The following is an 11,764-nucleotide window of genomic DNA, read 5'->3' on the forward strand; positions in this document are numbered from 1 at the left end:
TTCGCCCTCTCTCTCTGTTGCTTTATGCTGCTCGAGCTGCAAGGCTAATGAGAGATAGCTACTTCTGACAAAATGCTATGAAGGGTATGACACGGGGTCCCATGGTGACGACAAATGCATGAGTTACGCACGTGTATGAGAGACAGAGCGAGCGAAACTGGGCCAAAGATCTCTCATTAGGAGTTAGTGTTAGTTTAAACTCTTCTTTCAACGGGTTTTGTTCATGCACACAATGTCAGCAAACACGGAGTAATGCGTTATTAGGAAATGATTTACATTTAAACTTCAGCACGTTTTCAAGTTTATTAACAATTCCAGCCATTTATATGCAAGTGGCTGTCAAGTAAAATCATTCATTCGACTTCCTGCACTGCAGCACAGTCCAAAGTTACACAAGAAACCTAGATGTTCAAATCATTGCTCATCGAACACTTTCAAAATTAAATCAAACAAAGTGATACTACTTATATATATATATATATATATATATATATATATATTACTGCACATGCAGAATACACCTAGCAAAAAAATCGATCTACAATCAGGCAGGTTGTGGGAATTACCTAAGGTTATTTTTACACCAGTGATATGTCGTTACATTAAATTACATTTACAAACTTACAATTGACTCATTTACACAACTGAGCAGTGGAGGGTTAAGGGCCTTGCTCAAGGGCCCAGCAGTGGCAGATTGATGGTGGTGGGATTTGTACTCAATTTTCTTAACCACTGAGCCATCCCTTTCCACAGTACATTTTAATACCAGTTTCATACCAGTTGACAACTTTTTCAACTTTGTCAAACTTATCCATCGGGCAACTATGAATAAAAACAGTGAACATGGACATGAAATACATTTTTACAGACATATTTACACTTAAACTAACTAAAATTAATTTCCTTAGGTTAAGGCTCTTTAATGGGAATTTATTGGAGTGTGCTGATGGGGAAAGTGAAAACGAAAAAGAATAAAGAAGGAAATTGTAAAATATAGGGCTCAAATTTCGAAAGGAAAAAAGATCCTTCTTTTTTGTATTATTATTATGAGTAGTAGTGTAATAATTTCTAATCCTCAAGCAGTTTTTTTTCTTTCTACTTTTCCAAAAGTCCTTTAAAATTGTAACACCATAAATTCATTCACTTGTTAAAAACCTGTAGTATAATTTGAATCATTTATTTCGTATTAATAAGTTTACCATGTACAACATCGTCTGTATTACTTCATCAAATCTTATAACACAATTCATTACCACTCATGAGCTGTATTTTATGTTAAACTCGATTCGTTCAGTTGTTTTCTCTCCCTTTATTTCCTGTCCCTCTTAGTTTCTGCAAGCTTTGTATTTCCGGACTGCTCTCGAACAGTTTAAGTTACCGCATCATTCCACCGTGAAATCCCAGAGATAAAATGTTCAAAGGCGACACCATCTGCGTATGCCTGGCTCCGAGGTGAGCGCGGTGAGCTCTGACAATAAAACCGGGGCCTGTAAGGGTCACGGCCCCTTGTGCACAGTGACAGCGTTATCCGGCAGGGATGCTTCGCTCATGGAACGTGAACCTGAAACAATAGAGCGGGCGTTTGAGAGCCAGGAAACGGGTGCCACGGAGAGCGAGGTTTGTTTAGCTCTCGCCTCACGGCTCTGTTTGCTTACATTCCGGCGTCCAGCGCAGATGCTGAGTGGCGTTTGGCCGTGTGAGAAATTGAAGATGTCCTCCAGCATTGAGAAGAGGATCACTCGGGCTATCACGCAGGCCAAGTTTCAGACAGCTTGTTTAAGCTGGAGGAGAGACCTTCCCGTTTGGATATACTGCACACTGCTGTGTGTATTTACAAAGCATAAAATTGATTACAGACGTCTTTGTTTATGAGAAGAGGCACTGAAGGTGGTTTATGTGGGAGATGAAGTCTAGATTTAAGTGTATCACTTGTGTTACAGTGCCATCAGGGCCGACGCTAAAAACATCACACTGAACGATCGGCCTGCTTTATAGATGGCATGCTTGCGGTATTTTGCTCTAAACAATCCCTCTTCACACCATCGCCATTTACACACGTTCAAGTAGTTTACACAAATTACTGCGACAGATTTCCATGCTGGAATTCCACATACAGTATGAAGAATAGTACCATGTTTCTTACAAATGAAACCTTTTCCTTATAAGTACTCTCATGTTACCATGGACGAGTCATGTGTCAAGAGCAAAAATGATTTCTTTATTGCCGTTTGAACATATGAACATATATGAACTAACAGAAGGTACGCTGGGAAAAAGCTTTCAAACTGACTGGGATGAATTAAAAATAAATATTTGAATGGAAGAATATAATGCTTCCAAAAATCAGACCTAATGTAGTATGTTGTAGGTGATAGCTTATGACATTGGAATTTGGATCCAAAGATCGTAATTTCAAATCTCAGTCACACCAAGCTGTCACTCCTGGGCCCCTGAGCAAGGCCCCTTAACCCCATAGCTGTTTATTTGTATAAATGAAATAAATGTAAGTCGCTCTGGATTAGGGCATCTGCCAAATGCCATAAATGTTGGAACTAAACCATTTTCAATAAAAACTGGAATGATGTGTTCTGACTTTAATGTTGTGAAAAGTGTGGAGTTGTGGAAATGTTGGTGTTCAAGCTATTATAGATACCGAATGCAATTCTTTTTATGTGTGGAACATAGTTAAAATCTTAGTTCCCTTCAGGAAAGTATATATTTGCGAACCGCAAGTTTGTTTAGTCTCTGCCTCGCAATTTGAGTGAATTTTTTATTTTTTTATTATAATTAAACTTAATATAATTAAAGAAACTAGAGTGTGACTGTTACACACACACACACACACACACACACACACACACACACACACACACACACACACATATATATATATATATATATATATATATATATATATATATATATATATATATATATATATATATATATATATATATACATACATACATACATACACACACACACACACACACACACATACATACATACATACACACAGGCTTTACACACAGAATTTAATGCTGTAAATGCTCAAGAGGTCAGAACTGTTTTGGCAGCAAAAGGGGGACCAACACAATAGTAGGCAGGTGGTCATAATTTTATGCCTGATCATTTGAATTAAAACAGTAAAACCGGTAACTTGGACTAAAAAAGAGCTAAGAAAGTCACTGTAGCTGTAGGTTCTACTGAATGGCAAAGCTTTATGGCAAAATCAGCACTTTAGGCAGAATATAGAGTAGTGTTTTGTTCGACTTTATCTCAAAGATTTTTCTGTGATTTATTTGTGTTGTGCCACTAAATCTACATATATAAAATAAAAAAGCATAGTTTTGACCCAGTGGGCCACCATATTGTTTTTATTTTAGGCTCTGAAGGATCTCGATTAACAAAAACTGATAATAGTCTCAGACCAATAAATGGGCATTTTACTACTTTAACCAGCAACTAATTTGCATGCTCTAAGAACATTTAACGCCAATTTTACCACCAAGAATGTGCTGCAGAACGTTTTATTGTCATGTCATAGTTTTACTGATATTATGAGAACAATACTGAAAAAGCTCCTATTTCCTCAATACCACTTGTCTTCTTTTTTTCAAAATTTTCATTTGATATGTTTTTACCAGCATAGCTTTGACAGAAGGCACGTCTGTAGGGCAGGACAATGAGGACTTCCACCTAACAGCTCTAACCCACAGGATTTTTATGGCTCTTTGCATTCCCACAGTGGTGTGGTGCCAGCAGGGTCAGCCAACATCGCATGCACAGACAGAGAAGGAAGTGATTTGGCTTAAGGAGAGGAAGAAGAGGAAAAGAGTGCTGACACTTTTACTGACTCACTCTGTTCTCATGTATGTGTTATGTGAGACATCCTTTTTCTCAAATTGTTTAGAGAACGAGGCATAGGATTGCCCATCGCCCATATCGGTTTCCATAAATTCACTGGATTTTTTTCACCTCATACTTTGTGCTGAATTGTGCCTCCCACATCCTAAAGTAAACCTTTCCATTCACTTTTTTTACACAAACCTGGGAGTTCTCTTTACTGTAATTGTTTGACAGACTTTTTCCTGTCTTTATGCCACTCAGAATGTGGCAGCATCATTTATAACTTCCTGATCACACTCGCACCCTTAAGGAAAAAAATTCAGATGGACTAAGACAGACATGGAGCACAAAACAGGGGTAAATACTTATGTACTAGCACCGAAATGTGTTCCTGCACTGAGTATATAAGTTCATGTACATGCTTAATGTATTTCCTCCGTGTGTGTGTGTTATACTCAGAGGTAGCAGCAGATGGCAGTAATCAGGATGTACATACAGATGCTGGTGGTTTATATATTTTTCTTTCTTAAAAAAAAAAAAAAAATTATAAATATACATGTATTTAAATATACATTTAAATATTTCTTTTTATAAATATACAATTATTCAATATGTTTTCGTTTAAAATTGCTCAAGTGTTTTGAATACTCAGACTTTAGTAGTCTATTTTTATTTACTCTATTCTTATTATTTACTCATTTATTTTTATTATTATAATTTTGTATGCAGTCATTCATTTCCTCATTGTTACTTAATGCCTATTTTTTTTTTTACTGGTATCACTAGACAAATAAATCCAAAATAAATTGTATAATAAGTCAGTGTACAGTCCAGTTATTTGTTTTTTGATTGAATATTAAAAGCAGAATAAAAAGGCTTTTTATTGTTTATGACAGTGTAGGTATCAATCTCACGATACAAAAATACGATGGCGTATTTTAAATAATTCACATTTAAAGCTAAAAATTTATCATAGTTATTTCATTAATAATTAAATCATTCAATAATATATAATATTTAAACTAATATAGTACAATTAATAATAGTACTAGTACTAATAAATGACAATAAAACCATTAACATTATAAAAATAGTTATAATTACTTTTTCACACATTTTATTATTATATATATATATATATATATATATATATATATATATATATATATATATATATATATATATATATATATATTTAATTATATTTAAATGTTATATATTTTCAACTACATGCTTTAGATATGGGTTCATACACGAATAAAAATCCATGTTGCATTAAACCAATCTGGTACAAACTTCATTAAAATAATCTCTAATAGAATACAAAGCTCACTAATATTTATTACAGAAAACACACATCTGCCTGCATAGTTCTGCTTGATTGGTTGAGTTCCCCACTTTAGTACACCATGCAACATTTATTTCCAAAAATACGCTTTAATACCAGTCAATGTATCCTAGCACACTGACTGAAAAGGAGCAATTAGAAGCATCTTCACAAGATGTGGATCTGTCTACATGTCTCATCACGCCAAGCACTTGCATGTGGGCTGTTTGGTTCAAAAGATCAATTATTTCCCATAATCCTCACCACATAAGAGCAATCTGCATTTTTTTGAGGGGGGGGGGTCATTAAGGATATTCATGAACATAGAAATGGACCAGCTTTGGGGATGAAATCAGCTAATGAAATAGTGTGAATGCGAAGAAATGTAAGGAATTTTGATGTTTTTTTTTTTTACTCATGGTGCAACCTTCTGAAATGAACAAATAAATAATGAGCGAGAACCAATTACGTGCAAGGACTTATTTCCAGGTTAATATGGACAGGATTTTTAGCATACATCTGTACAAGCTAGCCGTTCAGGAACGTCCAGGCAGATCTGCCGAGTGAGAGCTTAATCCAGGCTTTGACTGACAGTTTTGTCAGAGCACCGGGTGGCTTTATACGGTTATTACAAGCATTTGCCTGTCTATGGGACTTTGGATTACTCAAGATTATGTTGTAATCTCTTTAATCCTCATTGCTTTAAGAGTTCAGTCAAAATATGAAACCAGAAAGTAGCAATCATTTGAGGTCTTCAGTTTGTCATGGGTGTATCTACATTTCTCCACCTTGTTTATTCCGAATAAAATTAACCAGATGAACTCTTCATTCAAAAAGACTTAAGCATTAAATGGGTCAATCTCAACCTTTTACAAAGTATAGGCCAAAAAAAGAAAAAAAGAACGAATTAATTTGATGCTTGTCTTAATAAATGTAATGTGGTACCATTACTTTCAATCACTAAAGTTGCCAAAAGAACGTCATAAGGTGATGCTAACACTACTGACACATTTTCTTTTATGATGTATTATTTTAAGGTGGCATTATTAGAATCATTAATTTATTCTATTAATTATTCCATTTTGAAAATTATATAGGAAGGTTGAAACGTCTAACACCAATATCAGAAAATCGAAATTAGCTACAAGAAAAAAATATAGAATCAATTATAACATGAATCACTTAGAGTGTGAAGAGAATGTCTTTTGTTGATGGGTAAAATGGCTAATCATTCTTCAAACTATAACCCGGAACCACTTATTCACAGCACTGCCTTTTGTGATTTTAAAGTATGAGTTTGAACAAAATGTGACCATAATCTGTGACCGACTCAATACAAAGATGCCATCTGAAATCCTCTCCAGTTTGAGAACAATGTAACCCAAACATTCATTGTAATTTCTCTTCAGCTTGTCCTCACTTAGCGCTGTTCTGTTCTCCCCGGAGCTACAGGAAGAAGATGGGTAGTGTGTTTGGAGGACGAAAATTCATAGTGTGTAAAAGAATGTGCATGAGATCGTGTTTATCTGTGTTCAGAGAGCGCGAAGGATGTGGATGGGATTGTAAGTGGTGGAAATGCCGGTTGTCTTATCGCTGTAGGCCTCGTAGCATTGATGGGAGCCGAAATAGCTGTGATAGGATTCTTCATCAGAGCTCTAGCGAAAGCAATCAAACAGAACGCACTACTCAATTTCAGCTTGGCTTCGATAAAGTTCTGTGACCTCTGCTTATTCCATGTCGAGCAACAGAACTATTTCCATTGACGCTATTTACAAACCATGTAGCCTTGGGGCAATTATTTCATCATGAATTGTCAAGTTGTTTATTATTGTGTTAAAGAGCAATCTTCCTGAGGTAAAACTACACTGGTATTATCAGCACTATCACTACTGAGCTAGCATTAAATCAGAGTAAGCAACAGGATCCATGAGGTAATAATTTTACATAGATATTTGTCGGATGCACAGCACAATAAAGTTAGCTATAGCTAGTTAACCTTAGCTACACATTACATCTTATGGATATGTTAGCAAGATAGCTATAAAATAATAATCTCTGCACAACAGATTAGCTACGGTATGGGTAAAGTCACAGGATGAAAATCTTACAATGTGATTTGAGCTAATGCTAATTTTCTGAGTATCATCTGGAACTTTTGATGCAGACAGCTAGCGTGACATAAATTCATCCTGACATTTTGAGATTATTGCTTAAATCTTTATTACATTCTGGTATATATCCTTCTGGTGTATCATCCTGATATGTCTGAATATATTATCAAACCTACGATTTTGAGCATGTAGCCAAAATAAACTGGGTTATCATGTGACCCTGGCTGTGTTCTTTTTGGGGGTTTTTTTGTTGAGATTCCCCACAGCACATGACCCCTCTGCCTCCACCTTTAGGACAGGAACGATGGTCAAAGATCACATGAAGCCTAGAGACATGATCACAAGCAGGCTCAGTCAAAGCAAACGCCCCATGCCATTGCTCATGGGTTATGTCCAGTCTGGACATCATGATGTCATTCCTAATGTATCAGGACTGAGGTTGGAGGCAGAGAGGCTTTGCATGTTAGGGATGTTTCTACAGCTTAAACTTTGCTTACATACTTTTTTGGAGCATTTCTGGATTCCTGGGATTGAGTAAATTGTGCTACTGTGGATTTACACCTGAAGTGGACAGACATGACTAAAATATGACAATGAGTTGACAATATTATTGAATATTGGTTTCACATATAGAAATTCATGCTCACATAATGGCTCGAAAGAAAAATACAATCAATTTACCCCAAAACATTTATGCCAGATGTAGGTCTCGGATTGTCTAAATTTAAAGAGCACTTTGTTCAAGGAATGTTCCAGGGTCAGAGGCTGAAAGCCACCATTTCACTCCTCTAGGTCTAAACATGGAGAGGTTTTGCAAGACTTTGTTTAAACTGCGAATTCAACACTTTTAAGAACCTTGTGAGCAATGCCGTCATGAGAGTTAGACCTCGCTGACAATCTAACGCTATTTCACGAGTTTACACAAGGTCCCATACACGCATGCCATAACACAGAAATATTTTGTCAATAGGCATATACAAAGCACTTTTTAGGTTGAGCGCTTTTAAAAACAATGGGTTCTGAAAAGCCACTGAAAGCCAGACGCTCCGGCCGAGATGTTTACACGGGTTCAGCTGGTCCCATCAGACCCACCTTCATCCCCAAAACCTGCGCCTGTGGACAAATAAACAGGAAGAAGGCCAGGCAGCTGGGAGAGAAGTGCCATATTTATTGAAGCTCTTTCTGACTTGGGCGCGTTCCAATCTGCCGAAATAAACTCCACATTTATTAAGAGACACTTGCTATGTGATACACCAATTAATCTCATACGTCAGTGGAAGGTTTTTTTTCTTCTTCTAGGTATTCAGAGTTACTTTTTTTTCTCTTTCATTTAACTAGGCCTTCACTTGAAAGAGAGGAGTTACACACACGCTTAGGAGTTTATAATTGCACTTTAGTTCAGTTCCATAGTTTCAAAGGAAGGCTGGATAAATACTTCCTTATCATATTCTAATTCAGCCTAATTCAATTGGGTGAAGAAATCAAATAAATGACATAAAAAGGGGCATTTTTAATAAGAGAGTACAGACAATGAGAGGGGGCAACTGAGCAAACCAATAGGCATGTAATCACAAAAGCAATATGAAAATCATCTCTGTGAATAGAAGTGTGGGGTTTTTTTTTATTACTGTTAAATTAGAATTTGTAAAAATTACCTTCATTTATTCCATTGAATATACAGACGTTAATCCGTTTGTGACCAAATATTTTCTCATGCACATTTATTACCAGTGAGCAACTTTAAATGACTTCACTATTAACGAGTGCTGGTAAGTGCTCAATGGACTACAGCATATTTACTTTATAGAATGTGGATTTTTATTGTGCAAAAAATATTTTAGTACAATAATCATGTAGAAGTAAACCTTTTTTCCACACAAAAGACCATTCATATAATGTGTAAGGTAGATCACACTTGGTTAAGAGTCATATACTCCCCTCGTCAAATCAGAAGAAATAAAGTCATAATGGGAAATTAAAGAAAGATGGACATATGGACCAGGACAGACAAACAAACTCATTTTTGAAAAGACAGGAGCAATGCAACAATAGAAACCACACAAGTATATTCTCATGTGGACACAATTACAATTTCCCCGATTGTAAGAGCTTTGGCTATTAGGAATCTGAATCAGACTGAGCTGGAATTTACACTTGGCAACGCTAAAAGCTCAGGAACAAGTGCTACATCCAAAACCACATACTAAATAGTAAATATTTAATATAGTAGTGTGTGGTTTGGAATGCTATGAAAGCTCAGAAATCAAGCGCACTGATGGCTTGCTATTTTGACATACTATTTAGTCCAGTCATATGCGCTTCAAGATATAGCCAGGGGATATTGCCCAAATCAGGAACAATAATGGTTCCTCAGAAAATGAAGATTTCTACAGAATATACTGTAGAAATATCTACCACAGCTCAAACATCAAACTATCACTGCTGGACACATGTTCAGAATTTGAATACTAAGACTATATTAGTGGTATTGAGATTCTCTCCATTTTGAGGTGCGTAAAGTGCCCAATTAACTGTCTTTTGTCTCTCTAGATCTTCACTCATCATTACTGCTGATGCTAACATGTTATTATTATGTGGTTGGATGATTAGAATTGACTTAACAAATCAAACAATTAAACAGTGGACCTAGCACTGGTACCTAATGTAAAGATAATGCATGCTCTTGAGCTGCCTGAAGTTGTCAGTCAAACTCAGTCACACTGTATAATGGATCCATACATTTATCCTAAGGACCTCTGGGGATGGTTCAACATAGTTCAATTTGATGTTGATTCTCTTTGATGAATATTTTGAAAATAGCTGTGGATTGTCCTATATGGGAACCCAAAAAATTCCATGGACTGGACTCGATCACAAAGGATATCAAAGTTTGCTGGGGTGTTCTGTCATGAATACCCTAAAATTTCTCAGGATAATGGAAAATGGATGCCCTAAAGATGGCTGTGAGTGGTCCCACAGGACACCCTAGAGATTGCTGGGATAGTTGCTCAAGAACCCTAAAGTTAGCTGTGAATGGTACATACAGAACTCTCATATATGCTTTTAAGGAAAAATAAGGAATACGACTATATAAAAACATCAAATCCATTAGATCCTAGTCATTAGGCCAACTCCCATTAAGAGGTGAAGCAACATCTACATGTGTTGTTATGACCTGCCTATCTTGCAATGGTGCCATACTCGAATAAATACCTATTAATGTCTAGACCTTGCCTAGATGGACAAGCTTTACTTTGAAACAAGAAAACGGCAGATTTTTTGTCCCACAAACATGAAATAAACACTGCAAAAATGGGAAAACGGGCCGGTCATAAAAAGCTCTTCTGCACTATAAACAGGTTTGTATATATAATCAATGTACAAACACGAGCATGAGGACTTCAGCTGTACTGCTTCAGCTCATGAGGAGCCAGAATTCTGTAAGCAAACGTGTTTATTCCAACTTTTAAACACTCCAATATTTCATAAAGGGAACTGTTGATATCAGGTATGATCGATTTACTTTATACATACAAACACAAAATATGAAGCATAGTCTGACTCAAAATATTTGCAGTTGGAGCATTCATGTGTACGGAAGTCCACAAAGGGGATTCATTGTTGCTTTTTCGCTGGTGTCATGAGAGTTGTTTTATATTTTAATAAGTTGTTTTATTATTATAATATACCAGACTGAACTTCAGTATTACTATCTGGTTCAATGAGGACATATGGAAAACCACATTTTACGTCAAATTTTAAAGCATTGGCCAAATGGCCATAACAGCTAACAAATAAAACATTCCAGGATTAATGTGCTGTTAATGGGAAATGTTTCCCATTTTTCTATACAAAAAGATTTTTTTTGTTGGATATAAGAAAAACACAATTGTTTCTACTCATAGTTATATTATTTATATATAGTGCTGGGGATGGATCCGCATGGAAACCCTGAAAATTGCTGTGTTTGCTGTTTAGACAATGATAATAATAATAATAAAATATACAGGTAGTCCCTTATGATAAAGATTTGTTTCGAAAACCCTTATCGTAACTTAACAATATTGTAGGTCAAGACATGGCCTAGCCTACCCAGGAGTCAAAGAATAGTGACAATATGGGGTAGTATATTATAATTTGTTAATATAAAAAAAGTTCAGCACATCATTTAGCAAAACAGCAATTTACAGTACAGAACTGCATAAACTTGACAGTATATACAGTATATATGAATAGTAAGTGGCAGCGGCCATGTGGACAAGCTCTGGTGAGGGCCTGTGGACAAGCGCCAGGTCACGAGCGGAGGGCGGAGCCAGACGCGCTCTGTTTCAGTGTCCCTTCATGGCGTTAAAAAGGGGAGAGGCAACAGCTAAAATTTGAAACATTAAAATCTAACACCCAGACAACTGAACTCTGTCGACCGCTGGTGAGAGTAAGCCATCTCACAAGGAGATGAGTAGATCCTGGCAGTGCCCCA

General features: G+C 36.3%; 1 long non-coding RNA gene across 2 annotated transcripts in view; it reads right to left on the minus strand.

The window, feature by feature from the left end:
• Positions 1-1,163: 1,163 nt before the first annotated feature.
• The window catches only part of LOC124393502, a 17,520-nt gene continuing 6,919 nt past the window's right edge, over positions 1,164-11,764 (minus strand). Inside the window, exons 1-3 of one of the 2 annotated variants that reach the window (XR_006927337.1) lie at positions 4,305-4,374; positions 1,656-1,821; positions 1,164-1,561 (exon numbers count right to left, since the gene is read on the minus strand). This is a non-coding gene — a long non-coding RNA (uncharacterized LOC124393502). Of the gene's footprint in view, positions 1,562-1,655; positions 1,822-4,304; positions 4,375-11,764 lie in introns of those variants that run through there. The other variant, XR_006927336.1, reaches the window with a different exon arrangement.

Source organism: Silurus meridionalis, chromosome 1, assembly GCF_014805685.1.
Source record: "Silurus meridionalis isolate SWU-2019-XX chromosome 1, ASM1480568v1, whole genome shotgun sequence".
In the NCBI taxonomy this organism is placed as follows: Eukaryota; Metazoa; Chordata; class Actinopteri; order Siluriformes; family Siluridae; genus Silurus; species Silurus meridionalis.